The sequence below is a fragment of the Myotis yumanensis genome, unplaced genomic scaffold (assembly GCF_028538775.1).
Source record: "Myotis yumanensis isolate MYYU_CA2020_CCGP unplaced genomic scaffold, mMyoYum1.0.hap1 SCAF_3, whole genome shotgun sequence".
Taxonomy (NCBI): Eukaryota; Metazoa; Chordata; class Mammalia; order Chiroptera; family Vespertilionidae; genus Myotis; species Myotis yumanensis.
In genome coordinates, this window is record NW_027223754.1 from 190,400,578 (window position 1) to 190,420,524 (window position 19,947).

At 39.2% G+C, this 19,947-nt stretch overlaps 2 pseudogenes; both read right to left on the reverse strand.

The window, feature by feature from the left end:
* Nucleotides 1-688: 688 nt before the first annotated feature.
* Nucleotides 689-3,855, reverse strand: LOC139006490 (polycomb group RING finger protein 6-like; annotated as a pseudogene).
* A 4,678-nt stretch (nt 3,856-8,533) lies between these two features.
* LOC139006491 (polycomb group RING finger protein 6-like) lies at nt 8,534-16,030 on the reverse strand (annotated as a pseudogene).
* Nucleotides 16,031-19,947: the final 3,917 nt, after the last annotated feature.

Below are 19,947 nucleotides of genomic sequence, written 5' to 3' on the forward strand. Positions count from 1 at the left end.
TGCAGGCCTATGGTATGGGGCATATACCATATAGAACACAGTCTCTTCACACAGATAATGATAATTTATCCCTTTTAGAAGTAAATAACATCTTTTTAGTAGTGTTGCTGGCAAAAATATAAAATGATCCAAGTTCAAAATATGATGGCAACACACAAAAGTGGTCGATAGTTTTGGTCTTTGTCGGAAGGGTACAGTCTGTACAGCTTAACAAAGTCTGGCTTTGACTCTTCATTTCAAAAGCATACTTCTCTCCTGCCATACTGATTCCATCCCAGAGAGTAGGATCCACAGCTCCTCCTCCTTCAACCTAAAAAGGACATGGCTTAAGGAAGAAAGTAGTAACTGATTTACATCAAAGATTAGGAAGCTAAATCTTTATCAAAATATTTGAAATCACAAGAACTTTAAAAATTCAGTACTTTGAAATTTCTCTCCTGAGGTATCTATGCTTTTTGTACACAGTCGCTAGTAAAACAGACGCATTCTATCATTCCAAGTCATACTTATAAATATGTCGCTTGGTGCTGAAAATAGATATTATGTCTTAGCCCAAAATGGCAGCAATTACGTTTGGTAAATATTTTTGGTGAGATGCACCCTTTAGTGAGATGCAAAATAACGTTGAGAAGCCACCTTATTTTGTTTTTCTCCTCCCTCCTGATACTCTCAGAATCTTTAAGGAATTTCAGAGGAAAAACCTCAATACCAGAATGAATGAGTAAAGACCATCTACGTTAGGCCCATGGACCATCAGATCTGGTCTAGTCCAATTAGCCTGCATTGCTGCATCTGTTATTACACATGAAACTTCCCATAGAGTTTGCTCCAACAAGTGATCACCACAAATGATTTCTACCTGACAAGCTAGATCAACATTCATTTTTCTTCTCAGAAATTTTTCTCCATGCTTTTCCAGAAACTTGGGCAAACTTTTTTCCCAATCGTTTAAAATATCCTGTGCCATCATTGGCACCAATAAATCTACACCAATAAAAGACAAAGTTGCTAATTGACCATACCTTCGCTACACCCAAGCCACGCCCCCCAGCCTATAAGAGCGACTATATGCAAATTAATCCAACCAAGATGGCGGCCAACAGCCACATTGCTGGAGCAAGCAGGAGGCTTGTTTGCCTGGGCAATGGAGGAAGCCAAGCTTCCTGCCAGCCCTGAGCCAGCTGTGGCCTCGCCATGGCAACAAAGTTTCAATTATAGAAGAGAACTAAATCCCAGATACCTGCTTCCAGCCAGCCTCCACTGGGAGCTTGGGTGGCTGGGGGTTGTGGCCAGCATGCAAACAGCCATCACCCCCTCACCCAGATGGCCACACCCTCATGGGGTGAGGGTCCCCGCTGGGGGTCATGGCCAGCCTGCAAACAGCCATCACCCCCTCATCCAGGCTGGCCACACCCTCATGGGGTGAGGGTCACCGCTGGTGGCTTAGCTAGCCTGAAAACGGCCCTCAGCCCCTCACCCAGATAGGCAAGGCACCCCAGCGGGGACACCCATCCTGAAGGGGCTGTGGCCAGCCTGCAAATGGCCCTCAGCCGCTCACCCAGGATGGCCAGGCACCCCAGTGGGGACCCCAACACTGAAGGTGCTGTGGCCAGCCTGCAAACAGCCATCAGCCTCTCACCCAGGCTGGCCAGGCACTCCTATATAATAAAAGGGTAATATGAAAATTGACCCTAACAGCAGAACAACTAGGAATTACTGGTCACTATGACACACAATGACCACCAGGGGGCAGATGGTCAATGCAGGAGCTGCCCCCTGGTGGTCAGTGTGATCTTACAGGAGGAGCTCTGCTCAGCCACAAACCAGGCTGATGGCTGCCAGTACAGCGGTGGTGGTGGGAGCCTCTCCCGCCTCCTCAGCAGTGCTAAGGATGCCCGACTGCAGCTTAGGTCTGCTCCCCGCTGGCAAGTGGACATCCCCCGAAGGCTCCCGGGCTGCTAGAGGGATGTCTTACTGCCAGCTTAGGCCCAATCCCCCAGGGAGCGGGCCTAAGCCAGCAGGTGGTCATCCCCCGAAGGGTCACAGACTGCAAGAGGGCACAGGCCGGGATAAGGGGCGCCCCCCCCCTCGCCCCCCCAAGTGCACAAATTTTTGTGCTCAGGGCCTCTAGTTCTAGTAATAAAGACACATCAAGTTCAGGTGGAATCTGAAACACTGATTCTAAGGCTTTCTTAGATCTTCTTTTGCTTGAAGGGACTGGTTGTGGAAAAGCAGGTTGAGCTACTTCTAGACATCTTTCTTTATAAACTCATGCATTTGCTTTTTTCCCTCTTTCTTCTAGATTGATTACTAATTTGTACACTATGTCTTGTAACTGTCGGTCCAACCTTATGTTATAAAGAGGTTGTTTCTGATGAACTACTATGTTGCATTTTGGACATCTGTTGCTATAGTAAAAATGTCTTACAATGCAGCTTTTACAACATGTACTAAGACATTCTGTAATTGTAGTTGCATCTGTTAAGTAACCTTTGCAAATGAAACATGAGATGTATGGGGTCAGCTCAGAGAGATTAATCAAATGCTCTTCTTCATCCTCTGATTCTGTCCCACACCCCTCTTGCCTCAGCAAGAAGTGGCTCCCCTCCTCCTTCTCCTCCTCTTTTTCTCCAGCTCCTCATCCTCTTCGAACGCCTAATCCTGCTCCTGGAATGGGACCCTCAAGCGGCCCAGGTTGGTCTTGACTCCACCTCAGGGGTCCAGGAGAATGAGCAGCTAGGATCTCCTGCCTCTGGCAAAAGTGGTGGACCCTCTTCAACCCCTGTGGGCAGCAGGGTGAGGACAGAAGATAAAATGAGCTGTGTGTGTGTATGTGTGTCTGGGGAGGGGGGTGGGAAGTGGAGGAGCATGGCTGTGGCTCTCCCCTCCTTGGCAACAGCTGAGTTCTTGAATATATTTTGAGATCAAATTCTGCTCCTTAACTTTTCCTATAATGAAAACCTATGGTAATGGCACAGCAATAGACAGGATGCCATCAACGAAAATCTCACCATGAGATATCAATGTCCAGTTTTTGTCAAAGTACTGGAGGGTGACTAATCCATAAATATATATGTATTTTTGACCTAATGTTGAGAAAAGAAGGGTGTAGATACATTTCCCTAACACTAATAAAAATGAAAATGCTTTCTTGAAGTGCTTGTTGGTATGTATTTTATTTTGTTTTCCCATAGAAGCTGATTTATAGAAGATGAACCAAAGATTGTTTCCAATATGAATCCTAGGACACCTAAGGTGTGGTGTTCAATTTCCCCTTGGTAACCAAGGTGAAATACCCCAGACAGCACAGTATCTCCCTTCTTTCCTGTTGATTCAGAGACCTAAGAAGTACAAAATGGCTAGATGGCAGTCTTATTTCCAGTTTGATAAGATCATTGTTGTATCCCCTGGTAGAATAGCTCTTCACTTTGTACAATGACTTCCAGGCCAGCAGAACATAAGGTCATAGGAAGAGGATACATTTTGCTACTGGGTTACTAGGGGCAATAGTGAGTGGTGACACATTTTCACCCCTTGATTCCTGCACTTGTGAATCCTGGTTACTGGAGAGACAGCACCATTTATTGCATGCTGATGCCAAGGGCACGTACCTAGGTTGCAGGCTGGTACCTCGGTTGCAGGCTCATTCCCTGGCCTTGCTTGGGTCCGGGTGTATGTGGGAGGCAACCAATTGATGTGTCTCTCTCAAATTGATGTTTCTCGCTCTCTGTCTCCTTCCATCCTTCCACACTATCTAAAAATCAGTGGAAAAATATCTTCAGCTAATATTAACAACAACACAAAAACAACAAAATAGAAAACTAATGTCCATTTATGTAGTTTACCGTAAACCATATTTGGGTCTCTGAACTGTCAATTATCTTTTCCATCTTGCTACGTAAACATTCCCTTTAAATTTCACAGAAAAGGAGTAAAAATTTTCTGATCTTAAATATATGTTCACCGTAAGTATAGTATATAATTGTAGTACATAAGTCAATGACCTTTATGCACATATAAAAATTGATATCGATGATGTGTATGTAACCATTATTAAAAATGTCCTCAAGATCTGTTTTTATTATAATCTTGTGCAAAATGATGAAACTGAAAGAGTGTTGACATAGCTTTGGTAGCAAATTTACTGTAATAAAGAAATGTATAACCTCGTTTAACAACTAAAATCATAGTATTATGAAATCTTCACCATAATATGTATAACTTAATGAAAATATTTCATACATGTGATTTATTCATTTGTTTTTTTACCACTTGTCTGCCCAGAAGAATATAAATACTATAATGTGGGATGATTTCTTTCCTGTTTCCTGCAAAGTCCCCAGGACATAAAACCCAGCCCATGGGATAGTTGGAGAAAATGATATTCTAAATATTAAATAAATACATGGATAAACCACATTAGATCTGGAAAACCAATGAAATCAAAACCCATCACAAAATCTGCAGATGGCATAGATTTCCTGGTTCTTTTTCTTCACCATTCAAATGCCTCTTAACAAATTTGTATGTGCTTAGTTCCACTTACTGCCTTAGACCGGGGAATGAACAGCTGTCACCAATAGGCTCCAAAATGTAAAGTGACTCATACATAATCTAAATTTCCTATTGCTTTTTAAACAGTCCTGATATGTCTGAGGAGCCTGCTTCATGCTGTTATCCAGTGAAGAAGGCTGATTACAAGTATGCCACTGTAAACATGTAGCTTCCAAGATTGCCTTGGAATCATGGCCATTCCAGAGAGCAGGGAGAAGGTGGATATATGGGGGAGCATGTGTGTGGGACATTTTAGGTGTCAGCCTGTAAATGGTGCTCTGGTGAATTAATTCTCACTCACAAAACATTGATAAACATTATTCACTTTGCCACACCATCTGTAAGAGAGTCTGAAAAACATAGTCACTCTATTGCCCAGAAAGATGAAGACATTTCATTTGGGATATGGATATGGGAGGGCACTTAGAAACCTTTCAATGGAAAAGCCAATAAGATATTGTAAGACAAAAAAAAGTTCCTCTGTTTAGAGGGGAGTCATACTTGTTCATGTCACTGATAACTTCACATACCTTTACATCAGTCTTGAATTTGTTTCTGTACTTCTTCAAAAATTCTAAATGATTCAAGTTCTCACTAAATATTCCTGACTTCACAAAACTATAATTGATTTTACATTGTAGCATTTGTAGCTAGCTTGTGTATATTCCTGGTATATTTTGCTGATAAGTTTTGATTTAGCTTCTACAATATTTCTCTGTGATTATTTTTAGTTGTTTGTTCTAGGACTTGGGTGTGTTCTTTTAACTAGAAATAATTACAATAAATTATTTATGTAAATTAAATTGCATCAACAAAAGTACTTGATATGTACAAGAAACTTATTGATAAGTAACAAATAGTAACTGAATTATATAAAAGCTTTTCCTATAGCAATTACTGTGCTGCACCAGCACGGTCAGGTTTGGTGAGCCTGAGGAGGGGCGGTGAAGGATTAACGAAGACAGACAAGAGAATACAGCGGGGACTAGGTCGGATCACTGAGCCTGGATCAGGAAACATGACACAGCCTGCAAGCCCAAGCTTTATTTTATAGTCAGAGCACACAAAGAAAAACAAGGGAAGTGGTCAACATGTTTACAATGTTCTTGTGAGTTTCACCTTGTTTTGGCAGCACTTGCTGCACCTCCCACAGCCCATTAGCTACCTAGGAACAAGGGAGGACTATAAGGTCAAGCTAAATTATATGAGGAGGGCTCTGCCCTCCAAGCAGGGACTTTTTTGTGGCCCTGCCACACGTCAGTCCAAGGCTTGACCCCATAGCCGCTCCCTACGAATTACTATTCAAAATTTAAAATATTTGTATTTAGATGTATGTGCCAAGGAGATATAAATACAAATAGGTGGAAAATAATCTCTCTCAGATTTGCATGTTTACATATTTTACCTCATCCATTTAGTCAGTAGCACAAATGAAAATGTGCAGCTGGTGTCTAGATAAGTGATCAACACTTATGTATATATAGTAGCTGACTGTAAGGAATACTATAGGTATTCATGAAATGTGTGTGACTTAAGAGAACTGTTTAGTTTAGCACTGGATTTATAATACAAATGGATTGAACTATTTTTTCGTGAAGGTCACTGGGACTGTATCTCGAAGCAGAATTTTGGAAGTATTTTCTGGAATTATGGTGAAAATATTTATGGAAATCATCATAAATGGATGTCCATCTGCAACTGTTTCACTATAAAGCTTTCATTGAGGCACAACATTAGAAAGATTCTTATAATGATGTCATTGGAAATGAAGGCCTCCTTTCTGGTTGTGGCAACAGGAATACTCATCTTAGGAGTGCTAGGAAATGGATTCATTGGACTGGTGAACTGCATCGAATGGTTCAGGACTGGGAAAGTTTCCTCAGCTGATTTCATCCTCACCAGCTTGGCTCTGGCCAGAATCATTCAACTGCTGGTAACACTCTTGGATTTATTTATAATGGGGCTAGCTCCACATCTGTATGCTACTGGTAAACTAGCAAAGGTAGTTAGTATTCTTTGGGCACTAACTAATCACCTAACTATCTGGTTTGCCACCTGCCTCAGCATTTTCTACTTCCTTAAGATCGCCAGTTTCTCCCACTCCTTTTTCATGTGGCTGAAGTGGAGAGTCAACAGGGTGGTTCTTCTGCTTTACTTGGGGTCTTTCTTCCTACTGTCTCTTAACCTCTTAATGCATGATGCTATTCAGGAATTGTGGTTGAATACCTACAGGGTACATGGAATAAATATGACTTTGCAGTTAGAGGCGAATGAAATGTTTTCTATTAAATGTCTTCTTCTTATTACTTTGACCTATATTATCCCCTTTTTCCTGTCTCTGATCTCTTTACTTCTTTTATTTCTGTCCATGGTGAGACACGCCAAGAATTTTCAGCTCAACCTGAGGGGCTTGAGTGACTCAAGCACAGAGGCCCATAGAAGGGCCATGAAAATGGTGACAACGTTCCTCCTCCTCTTCATCATTAACATTATTTCTATTCTAACTGATATTTGGATCTTCAATAAGGTAGAGACCCATCAGATCACGATGCTTGTCACAGTGTTGTCAGCTACCTTTCCCTCCGGCCACGCTTTTCTTATAATTTTTGGAAACAGCCAGCTAAGACAGATCGCATTGAGACTACTGTGGTACTTACATTCCCTGAGAAAATCACAAGTTTAACCTTTATAAACAGAATTTGAACAAAACTTGTGCATTCTATGGGACAATATCTTCATAGAAAACCTTCAGCATTTCTTTATATCAGGGTTTGTTACATAGTACTAACATTTCCCTACAACATGCTTTAAATAATTATATTTTCTTAAAGTGATATGACATAATATTCGACTAAAGGGCATGTCTCTAGTGTATTAACAGTTTTTGGTAACAGTAAAGTATTTGACAACTGATGAAATATGGTTATAAAAGTCTATAATGAAATATTAATAAATGTATAAATAAGAAACAATGCAATATGAATATCTGTATATATAATAACAGTTACCAAAATGGAAAAAGTAACACAAATTTTTCTAACTAAAGAGAATTTTGAAATTAGAATTGAAAAATAATTGTAAAGGTTAAGTGTAATAATATGTCATATAAATATAAAAGTGTTGATATTTTGTGATGCTTCCAATTTTGGAAAGGACCTAAATAATAGGAATTTTCATACTATATTTCTTGGATAACTGGTATGTATTGGTAAAACAAGTTTATTCATGAGTATGGCATTATGCATTTAAGGTGAAGATGGATATCCTAAGACCCATTAATTGTACTCCTTCTTGATATACTGGAGAATTATTCTTAAATGTGTGACAGAATATACAAGCAAAAATGTGCATGTTACTACTGTCCTTAATAGCGGAAATTGAAGAGTCATATAAATGCTGAAAGTGAGGAATCATATAAATGCCCATTAGTTATAAAATGGACAAATAAATCATTGCACATGGACACAATAGAATACAGCACAAAAATGAAAATGAACAAATTAGACCTATAAATTGTTTAGTTCTTTGATGGAGAAAAAATATAGAGACATAGAAAGGTGAATTTGTATAAACAAAATACATATTTAGTGTAGTGTTTGAAAATGTTTGTACATATGTAGTTCAACTTCTGTAATAAAATGATTCAGATCAATGACAGTAGCTGGGCATGAAATAAGCAGAGAAGAGAAGTTTGCTTGGTAATGATGCTATTAAAACATTAAATACAGTTTCCATACTGTATTTTTATATAGAGGTTATATGCATTTCATATAAAAATTCTATACCAGCAAAGTACTTTTTGTTTGATTCACAGTGCTTAATTTTATAATACAGTAAAAAATAGCAAATATATTATCAGAAATATTTTGTTTGTAACTTACTCTTAATGAAGTTTTCGGTGATGTTGTTCTTTCAAGTTAGATCTGATGCTGAGAATAATGTTTCATAAGACCATGGCTATATCGGTAATGTTCTTTCATTAGAGTGAATTCTGTCTCTTAGAAAACTTGATGAAGTCACAACCATCAGAGATTTCCCATTTAACAGCCTTCATCATCACCACCACCACCATCACCATCATCATCATCCTGTTATCTTATATAATGATTTATATTTCAAATGTTTACACACATATTTTGGGCAATGTGTAGATTATTTCTTAATGATCATTGTATCTAAATTATGTTAATACTGAGCAAAGTTAAAATCAAGTGAAAAGCTTTGGAAATGAAATGTTCATTCATTTTAAATGTATTTCTTGAGCAAATTATTCATAGATGATCTTATAATCATGGAATTAAGCTACTGAGATCCATTTCTAACATTAGAAATAAAGTAAATACAAAATGACTCCTAAAAAATAACTCATGGAATAGGATTGTGTCTCTTTGATTGATGTATTTATATTTTGATTATTTCACTATATATATATTTAATTTTTATGGTAATGAAGTATTTATTGTACTGAAGGCTTTTGGTACTGACCATAAACCATATAGGAGACAGTCTCTTCACACAGAATAATGACAATTTATCTCTTTTAGAAGTAAACAACAAAAAAACAACGATGCAAGTTTAAAATATGAAGGCAACACACAAAAGTGGCCGATAATTTGGATCTTTGTTGGAGGGGCACAGTCTGTACAGTTTAACAAAGTCTGGCTTTGACTCTTCATTTCAAAAGCATACTTCTCTCCTGCCATACTGATACCATCCCAGAGAGCAGAATCCACACCTCCAACTTAAAAAGGCTATGGCTCAATGAAGAAAGTAGTTACTGATTCACATCAAAGATTAGGAAGCAAAATCATTATCAAAGTAAGTATTTGAAACCACAAGAACTTTACAAATTCAGTAGTTTGAAATTTCCCTCCTGAGTTATCTATGCTATTTGTACATAGTCGCTAGTAAAACTGATGCATTCTGTCATTCCAAGTTGTACTTATAAATATGTTGCTGGGTGCTGAAAATAGATATTATGTCTTAGCACAAAATGGCAGCAATTACGTTTGGTAAATATTTTTGGTGAGATGCTCTCTTTGGTGAGATGCAAAATAACATTGAGAAGCCTCATTATTTTCTTTCTCTCCTCCCTCCTGATACTCTCAGAATCTTCAGGTAATTTTAGAGGAGAAACCACAAGACCAGAATGAATGCGTAAAGACGGTCTATGTTTGACCCATAGATCATCATATCTACTCTAGGCCAATTAGCCTGCATTGCTGTATCACCTGCTGCACGTGGAATTTCCCTTAGAGTTTGTATCGCTCCAACAAGTGATGGTCAGAAATGATTTCTACCTGACAAACTAGGTCAAGACTCATTTTTCTTCTCAGAAAGTTTTCTACATGCCCAATAGTTGCTTTTTGTGGGGAGGCATGGGATAGGAGTTGCTGAAGGCACCTGCCCCTGCCTTGACATTTCCAAACAAGTCTGAGCCCTGGGAGTTTACTTAGACATGTCCTTGCTTAAAGGATACTACAGACACATGTGTTTTCTCAGGGATGCTTACCCTGCTGATTGCATCTAGAGGTTAATTTTAGTCCAAGCTGTTGTTACAATAAAGGCCCAAGGAGTCAGGCAATCAAGGCTGCTTAGTCCCTAACGCCAAATAGCCCCTTAGCCTTCTCTTTCACAAAAACGTGTGTCAGAGTAATCTATTCATCCATCAATCATGGTCAGCTGGTCAGTCCCAGCAAGTGGTTCCCTCTGTGAGGAACCAGGAATGTAACAAAACACAATGGAACCCTTGAAAACCAAGAGTAAGAAAATGAAAGTAACTGTGCAATAAGTCATTGGAGCTCGCTTGGGATTTCCAAGTTCGAGGGAACTATTTCTCAGCTAAGGAATTCACTATCTCAGTTATGCTTCTTAGGAATGTATGTTTTCCAGTGAAAAAATAAGCCAACTTCTAAGCAAGGGGGGAAAGAAAGATTTTTCCTGTATTTGCCCCAAAGCAAAGTTTTTATATATATATTACTAAAAGTTATGTTATGTTAATCAGGAACTAGATTACTTTGAAGGAATAAATTACTTAATACTGTTTAATAATAATATAATGTGTTTCACTACTTCCCCAGGATCTAAAATTTAAGATGTGCTTTCTCTTCTTATGATGGAAATTTTATACTTAAGTTATATGGGAAGCTCTGTCAAATAAAGAAATAATAATTATATTCTATTTATATATGCATGTTGAATATATTCTAATATGCTTTCATTTACAAGTTATTGTTATAAGTTATAATACTGTGAAATATTGTGTCTTGCAGAAAGGACAGGATGCCATGTTATTTACATTATAATCAAATCAATAACCATATCCTTTTAAATTTCTTCTCATTTGGAGACAGTCACTGTTTTGTTATAATACATTTAAAAAAAAATGTTACATCTTCTGAGGGATCCACAGAAAGGACTCTGATTTATTTTAAGCTACATATCTCTAAGAATAAACTTTCAGATCATCCCCTCAAATTGGATAAAAATTATTAGAACTCTACTGAGTATCTAAATTTACAGAAATGCTGGCAAGAAAAATCAGGAGAAAAAGAAGTTGATTAGAGGACTAGATGAACTAAAAATAATTATAGTTTTGGTAATTATTATTCTCATAGTAATATGTTTGTTTGCATGAATCCAGTAAAAATCTGATTTCTTCATAACAGGACATAAGTCAGTTTGCAATTATAGTTTTATTAACCAAAACTTTGCTTAAATATTATGTCTGAAAGGGAGACATACAAGGACTCTGGGTGTCACCAGGAATCTCTAAGGAATAAAGATGGACTTTGAAGCTGATAATCCCCTTAGATAAACAGCCTGGTACCTTGCTTGGTCATGTGGTTCATGGCAGTCTTTCCAGGTAAGGAACGATGGTTGTTTTCCTGAGAGATGGCATGAAAGAAACTCCAAGATACCTGTGGGGACCTCAACTTGAGGAATGCACCCCAATTCTATAGGTATTGCAGGCAAAGCCTGATGGCAACTCTGTGGCTTGGCTTCATTGTCCTGAAAGTAAACATTCCCAAGAGATTCCAGCAAAGCATATTTTTAAATACAAAAATAGCCTATGTAATCAACTGTTATTTTTGTTGTATATATGCAAACAATCGGGCCAAATTATAACTAGACTCATTACAATAAGTAAATTAGTCTTTAATAAAAATACAGGTGATTTTAGGGAGAAAAATTGTTTTAACAAGAAATTATTGGAAACTGTTCTAACTTTTGCCCAATAATACTGAATTTCACAACACAGTTTGTCTACACCAGATTACAAGCCCTACATGCACCTCGGGAGTACTACCTCTAGGCACCATTGCCACCTCTTTCTGTGCCCAGGCCTCATTGTCCCTCTGACAGGGAGCTCTGAGAGAAACCTTCGACCTACCTCAGCACGAAGCAGTTACAGAAGAAATCCAGTGTCCCCTTTCCCTGAAAGAATTCAGAGCCAAGATCCTTGAGGGGATATAGTAGGCAGTTAGACAGACATGAGCAGAGCAAGGATTCTAGGCCAACTAGAGGAGAAATAAAACTCTGAGACATACTTTTCACCACTCCAACTGCTCTGAAGCTGGGAATAGAGGAGCCTGTGTAGAACTAACCTTTACTCAAACTAATTAGAAGGAATTTATAGTTTTCATGTAATAGAAGGTATAGAGATCAAGGGAAAAGAAAGTGAAGTAAACAAACTATAAGGGTATGTGTATGTTCCAGAAGGTATGTATAACTTGCAGAGGGTCTGTACAAGTAAAAAAGAACTAGAATTGAGGAAGTAAAAATTGGAAGAAGGGATATAAAGAAATGAATATAACAGCAAGAAGAGGAAATAGAGTAGGAATAAAGAATAATTGTAAAAGTTATAAGAATGTTTATAAAAGTCATAGAAGGTTTATAAAGAGAAATCTTAAAAGGCATTACAGGCAGTACTTGGGTTACATTGTACTCAACATACCTTGTTTCGTGGTTACATTGCCATCTACCATTTATTTATATGTAAAAAAAATAGTTTGGTCATTTTGACGTATGTACATATGTGCTTTATGTTTTTTATTATTTGTTTAACACAAGTAAAGGTCCGGAATTTTTTTTTACTGTTTCACTTCATTTCTGCTGTGTGTGCTCCATGTGTGTGCTGTAGGTGCTCGTGCAGTTCGGCTCTGACTTACATTGAAAATCGCATTGCATCGTGCTGTAGGAATGGATCTCCCACATAACCCAAGGACCTACTGTATAAGTATACTGAATAATAAATCTAATAGATAGAGCACATGAATTAATCTGAAATGTAATCATATTATTTTAAGTTTTAGAACGCATATATTTATGTGAATAGGTGGTTAACTTTTTCTTAAAGTTTTCTTTTCAAAGCCTCTAAAAGTAATTAGTGAGATAACTCAGCTGTGAGTCCAGCTAGCAGAACCGATAAGTATGGTCAGACCAACCCGCCAGAATCAAAGCATCATCTTCTCAACATCATCTCATCGCCTGACAATAGCTAATGTCTACAGACCCAAGGCTTGCACATAGCTACATTCCTCACCCTAGTCCCTTCCCCTTTATAATCCTGTCCCTACAACTTGCTAGAAGTATAGATTTAATACTTGTAAGTACCCTGTCTTCTTAATCAGAGTAACCATTGCTGTCATTATAATTGTCTTTGTTTTTCTTATAGTCTACAAAATTGGAACTCCAGCAGTAAATGTGCTTTGCCAACCTGCCATTCCAAAGCAGAAAGTTCACCACCTTCATCTGTGTTTTTGCAGCCAGCAAAACAAAAAGGGGGGAGTAGTGGGGGGGGGGGCGATGGGGCAGGAGGTGGCAGAAGGTACCTGCCCATGCCTTGACTTTCCAAACAAGTCTGAGCCCCCAAGTGTTTACTTAGACTTGTCCTTGTTTAAAAGACATTACAGACACATGTGATTTCTCAACGATGCTTACCCTGCTGATTGTATTTAGAGGTTAATTTTAGTCAAGCTATTGTTACAATAAAACCCTAAGGAGACAGGCAATTGAGGCTGCATAGTCGCTAAAGCCAATATCCCCTTATCCTTCTCTTTCACAAAAATGTCTGTCAGAGTAATATATTCATCCATTTCTCAGGGTCTTCTGGTCAGTCCCAGCAGCTTTTCCTGAAACTTGGAGAAACTTTATTTCCAATCACTTAAAGTATCCTGTGCCTTCATTAGCACCAATAAATTCTAGTAATAAAGACATATCAAGGTCAGGTGAAATCTGAAACACCGATTCTAAGGCTTTCTTAGATCTTCTTTTGCTTGAAGGGACTGGTTGTAGAAAAGCAGGTTGAGGAATGTCTATCTCTTTCTTTATAAGCTCATGCATTTGCTTTTTTCCTCTTTCTTCTAGATTGATTACTAATTTGTACCATATGTCTTGTAACTGTCAGTCCAAACTTATGTTATAAAGAGGTTGTGTCTCATGAACTACTGTGCTGCATTTTGGACATCTGTTATATTAAAAATGTCTTACAATGCAGCTTTTACAACATATAATAAGACATTCTGTAACTGTAGTTGCATCTGTTAAGGAACCTTTGCAAATAGAACACAGGTGTATGGGGTCAGTTCAGAGGAATTAATCTGCTCTTAAGTGCTCTTTCTTATACTTTGGTGTGGCCCATACCCATCCAGCCTCAGCAAGAAGTGGCTCATCTCTTCCTCTTCCTCCTCCTTCTCTTTTTCCTCCAGCTCCTCATCCTCTTCCAACTCCTTATCCTCCTCCCATAAGGGGACCCTCAAGTGGCCCAGGTTGTGCTTGACTCCACCTAAGGGTGCCAAGAACATGAGTAGCCAGGAGCTCCTGCCTCTGGCAAAGGTGGTGGACCCTCCTCATCCTCTGTGGGCACCAGGGTGAGGGCAGAAGAGAAAATGAGCTGTGTGTGTGTGTGTGGAGGAGAGGGGTGGAGGAAGGGGGAGCATCGCTGTGGTTCCCTCCTCTTGGGCAGCAGCTGCTTTCTTGAATATATTTTGAGATCAAATTCTGCTCCTTAACTTTCCCTATAATGAAAGCCTGTGGTAATGGCAAAGCAATAGGCTGCCATCAACGAAAATCTCACCATGAGACATCCATGACCAGTTTCTTTCAAATTACTGGAGAGTGACTGGTTCATGAATATATCTATTTTGTGACCAAAGTTTGGGAAGAGCAGGATATGGATACATTTCCTTATTGACACTAATAAAAATGAAAATACTTTCTTGAAGTGTTTGTTGTTATGTGTTTTATTTAGTTTCCCTAAAGAGGATGATTTATAGAAAACGAACAAAGAAACAGTCTTGATGTGTTTGAAGAGCCTCCTCTATGCTGTTATTCAGTGAAGAAGGCTGATGACAAGTATGCCACCTTAAACATGTGGCTTCCAAGATCTCCTTGGAATCATGGCCATTCCAGAGAGCAGGGAGAAGGTAGATATATAGGGGAGCATGTGTGTGGGACATATAGGGGTCAGCCTGTATATGGTGCTCTGGTGACTTAATTGTCACTCACAAAACATTGATTAACATTATTCACTTTGCCACACCATCTGTAAAGAAAAACATAGTTACTCTATTGCTCACAAAGATGAAGGCATTTCATTTAGGACACGGATATTAGAGGGCACTTAGGAAACTTTCAATGGAAAAGCCAATAAGAATGTAAAACAAAAATGTCCTCTGTTTAGAGGGGAGTCATACTTGTTTAAGTCACTGATAATTTCACATGCCATTACATCAGTCTTGAATTTGTTTCTGTATTTCTTCAAAAATTCTAAATAATTCCCTGTCTTCAAGTTCCCACTAAATATTCCTGTCTTCACAAAACTATCATTGATTTTGCATTGTAGCATTTGTAGCTGCCTTGTGTGTATTCCTGGTATACTTTGCTGGTAAGTTCTGATTTAACTTCTATAATATTTCTCCATGATTATTTTTAGTTATTTTTTCCAGAACTTGGTTGTGGTTTTTGAACTAGAAATAACTGCAATAAATTATTTATGCAAATTAAATTGCATCAACAAAGATACTTGATATGTACAAGAATCTTACTGAAAAGTAACAAATAATAATAGAATTACATAAAAGTTTTCACCCTAGCAATTACTATTCAAAATTTAAAATATTTGCATTTAGGTGTATGTTCCAAGGAGATAAAAATACACACCGGTGGAAAATAATCTCTCTCAGTTTTGCATGTTTACTTTACTTCACCATTTAGTCAGTGGCACAAATGAAAATTTGTAGCTTGTATGAAGATAAGTGCACAACATTTGCGTTTATATGATACCTGACTATAAGGAAACTACAGGTGTTCATGAAATGTGTGTGTCTTAACAGAACTGTTCAGTTTAGCACCGGAACTACAATACAAATAGAATGCACTATTCTTTTGCGAAGGTCTCTGGAACTATATCTCAAAGCAGAATTTTGGATGTACTTTCTGGAATTATGATGAAAATTGCCAGAAGCTGGTCCATCCTTGCTGCTTGACACAGTCGCTGCAGGGAAGAAACGTCTGCACAGCATATGTTTCAAGGGACCTGACGTATATGGCATATTGTTCTTAATATGTTTGCTCCCCCTCTTAGCGCTATGTGTTTTAAACAAGACCACCTCTCTGAGAAAGGTTGTTTCCCCAGGTGAGGATTTTTTCCCTGGAGTTAGGGATTAACAGGACTAAGGAAGAGAATAAATCAGTGAAACCCCCTAGTGTTACAGAAATACCATGTACTACTTATGAAGAACTTGGACTAAGACTGTTGGCAATAAATTTGGGACTTGTTGGGCCCACATCCCCAGGGGTCTGCCCACCAGGGAAAGCACCAAAGCCTATACCCCTGGAAACTCACCGACACAGGGCAGTCCCAGGGAAGGCAAGCAGCGAGGCTGGGAGGACATAACCTTTACTGGGTAGGATAATCTCCTTCATTTACTTCCTTGTAGCTTATCAGTAGAGCAGTGACCTTGGAATAGCCCTTATAATGGAACACAGAGATTAACCTAGACAGGATTAAACTCAACAGAACTAGATTAACAAATGCTCTAACCTTTGGAATAGAATGGATAGGATTAAAATCAACTGGTATAAATACAGATGTAACAAGACGATAAAGTCTGAACCTGGCTAGAGAACCTGGCTAGAACCTGGCTAGGATGCTGATCAACTGAATGCTGTCTCCATGTCATTCCTTCTTGGCCGACTCCATCCACACCTTTGGGAACCCCAGGACCTGCTGGGGCTGGACCCCAACAGAAAATATTTATATAAAGCATCATAAATGGATGTCCATCTGTAACTGTTTCACTATAAAGCTTTCATTGAGGCACAACATCAGAAACAGTCTTATAAAGATGTCCATTGGAATGAAGGTCTCCATTCTAGTTGTGGCAACAGGAATACTCCTTTTAGGAGTGCTAGGAAATGGATTCATCGGACTGGTGAACTGCATCGAATGGTTCAGGACTGGGAAAGTTTCTTCAGTTGATTTCATCCTCATCAGCTTGGCTATGGCCAGAATCATCCATCTGTTGCTAACACTATTGGATTCATTTATAATAGGGCTGGCTCCACATCTGTATGCTACTGGTAAACTAGCAAAGGTGGTTCCTATTCTTTGAGCACTAACTAATCATCTAACTATCTGCTTTGCCTCCTGCCTCAGCATTTTCTACTTCCTTAAGATCGCCAATTTCTCTCACTCCCTTTTCATGTGGCTGAAGTGGAGAGTCAACAGGATGGTTCTTCTGCTTTTCCTGGGGTCTCTCTTCCTATTGTCTTTTAATCTCTTAATGCATAATGCTGCTAGTAAATATTGGTTGAATACCTACAGGGTATATGAAATAAATATGAGTTTGCAGTTAGAGGCAAATGAAATGTTCTATCTTAAAAGTCTTCTTCCTCTTAGTTTGATCTATGTTATCCCCTTATTCCTATCCCTGATCTCTTTGTTTCTTTTATTCCTGTCCTTGGTGAGACACACCAAGAATTTTCAGCTCAACCTGATTGGCTCAGGAGACTCAAACACAGAGGCCCATAGAAGGGCCATGAAAATGGTGACAGCCTTCCTCCTCCTCTTTATCATTTACATTATTTCTATTGTAACATCATGTTGGATCTCCACTAAGGTTGTGACATTTCAGGTCAAGATGCTTGTCATGATTATTTCAACTACCTTTCCCTCAGGCCACTCCTTTATTATAATTTTTGGAAACAGCAAGCTAAGACAGATCGCCTTGAGGCCACTGTGGCACTTAAATTCTCTGAGAAAAGCAAAACTTTACCATTATTGGCAGAATTTGAAAAAAACTTGTGCATTTTATGGGAAAATGCCTTAATAGAAACCTTTCAGCATTTCTTTATATCAGGGTTTGTTAAACAGCACTAAAAGTTCCCTACAACACGCCTTTAAGTAATTATATTTTCTTAAAGTGATATGACATAATATTTGACTAAAGGACATGTCTCCAGTGTATTAACAATTTCTGGTAACAGTAGAGTATTTGACACCTGAAGAAGTGGTTATAAAAGTCTATAATGAAATACTGATTAATGTATAAACAATATACAATGCAATATGAGTAACTATATATGGAAGTACAGTCACTGAAAGGGAAAAAGTAACAGAAATTTTTCTAACTAAATATAAGTTTGAAAGTAGAATTGAAAAAGAATTTAAAGGTTAAGTGTAATAATCTACACTAATAAAAGAGAAACATGGTAATTGGCGTACGACCACTACCCTTCCCCTTGGCTAATCAGCGTATCCTTATGCAAATTAACTGTCCGCCAAGATGGCGGCCGGCAGCCATGCACTGAAGCGAGCAGGGAGGCTTGCTTCCTCCAGGGACTGCAGACTCCAACGTTCCCCGCCTCACTTGCCTGACTCTCAACTGCAACTCTAAGCAACTATTACTATGTTGCAAATAAGAAGCTAAACAAAACCGGCTTTCAGTCAGCCCCAGACCGCAACATTGTATCCATGTTTTCAGCATCGAGGCCTCAGAGCGAAAGCTGGCCCAGAATAAAAAAAAAAAAAAGAAAACAAGGAGCGGTTGGGAGCTTTTAGTCAACTGCCAGCGGGAAAACAGCCCTCAGCCCCTCAGCCAGCCTAGCCAGGCACCCCAGTGGGGACCTTCACCCTGATCCAGGACACCCTTCAGGGCAAACCAGCCAGCCCCTACCCATGCACCAGGCCTCTATTCTATATAGTAAAAGGGTAATATGCCTCCTGGCACTGGGATCAGCGAAGCAGTGAGGCTCCCGGCACCGGGATCAGCGTGACAGGGGGCAGCGCCCAAACCCCCTGATCAGCCCTGCTCTGTGCCTGATAGGGGGGGAGCTCCCCAATCCCCCGATTGCCCTGCGGCTCTGTGTTTGACAGAGTGCGGCGCACCAACACCCTGATGGTCCCTGCTGTGTGTGTGACAGGGGGCAGCGCCCCAACCCCCTGATTGGCCCTGCTCTGTGAGTGACAGGGGTGGCGCCGCAACCTCCCCATCGACCCTGCCTTGAGTGTAACAGGGGGCGGTGCCCCAACCGCCTAATCAGTCTACCCTGAGCATGACTGAGGGTGGCATTGCAACCTCCCAATCCGCCCTGCTCTGTGCATGACAGGGCAGCGCCCCAACTCCCCAATGGGCCCTGCTCTGAGCCTGACCAGGGGCTGCACTTAGGGATTGGGCCTGCCCTCTGCTACCCGGGAGCAGGCCTAAGCCAGCAGGTTGTTATCTCCCAAGGGGTCCCAGACTGTGAGAGGGCACAGGCCGGGCTGGGGGACCCCCCCCCCCCAATGCACAAATTTTTGTGCACCGGGCCTCTAGTATGTTATATAAATATAAAAGTGTTAATATTAGTGTGATGCTTCTAGTGTTGGAAACATTCTGAAATAATAGGAATTTTCATACTATATTTCTTGGATTACTGGTATGCATTGGTAAAACAACTTTGTTCAACAGTATGGCATTATGCATTTAAGGTGAGGATGGATATTCTAAGACCCATTAATTGTACTCCTTCTTGTTATATTAGAAAATTTTTCATTCATGTTTAACAGAATATACATGCAAAAATATGCACGTTACTACTGTTCTTAATAGTTGAAACTGAGGGTTCATATAAATGCTCTATTTGAGGAATCATATAAAGGCCCATTAGTTATAAAATGGACAAATAAATCATTGCATATGGACACAATAGAATACAACACAAAAATGAAAATGAACAAAATAGACCTATAAATTTTTCAGTTCTTTAATGGAGAAAAAAGACAGAGACATAGAAAGGTAAATTTGTAAAAGCAAAAATACATATTTAGTGTAGTGTTTGGATATGTTTGTACATATGTAGTCAACTTCTGTAATATAATGATTCTGATTAATAACAATAGCTGGGCAT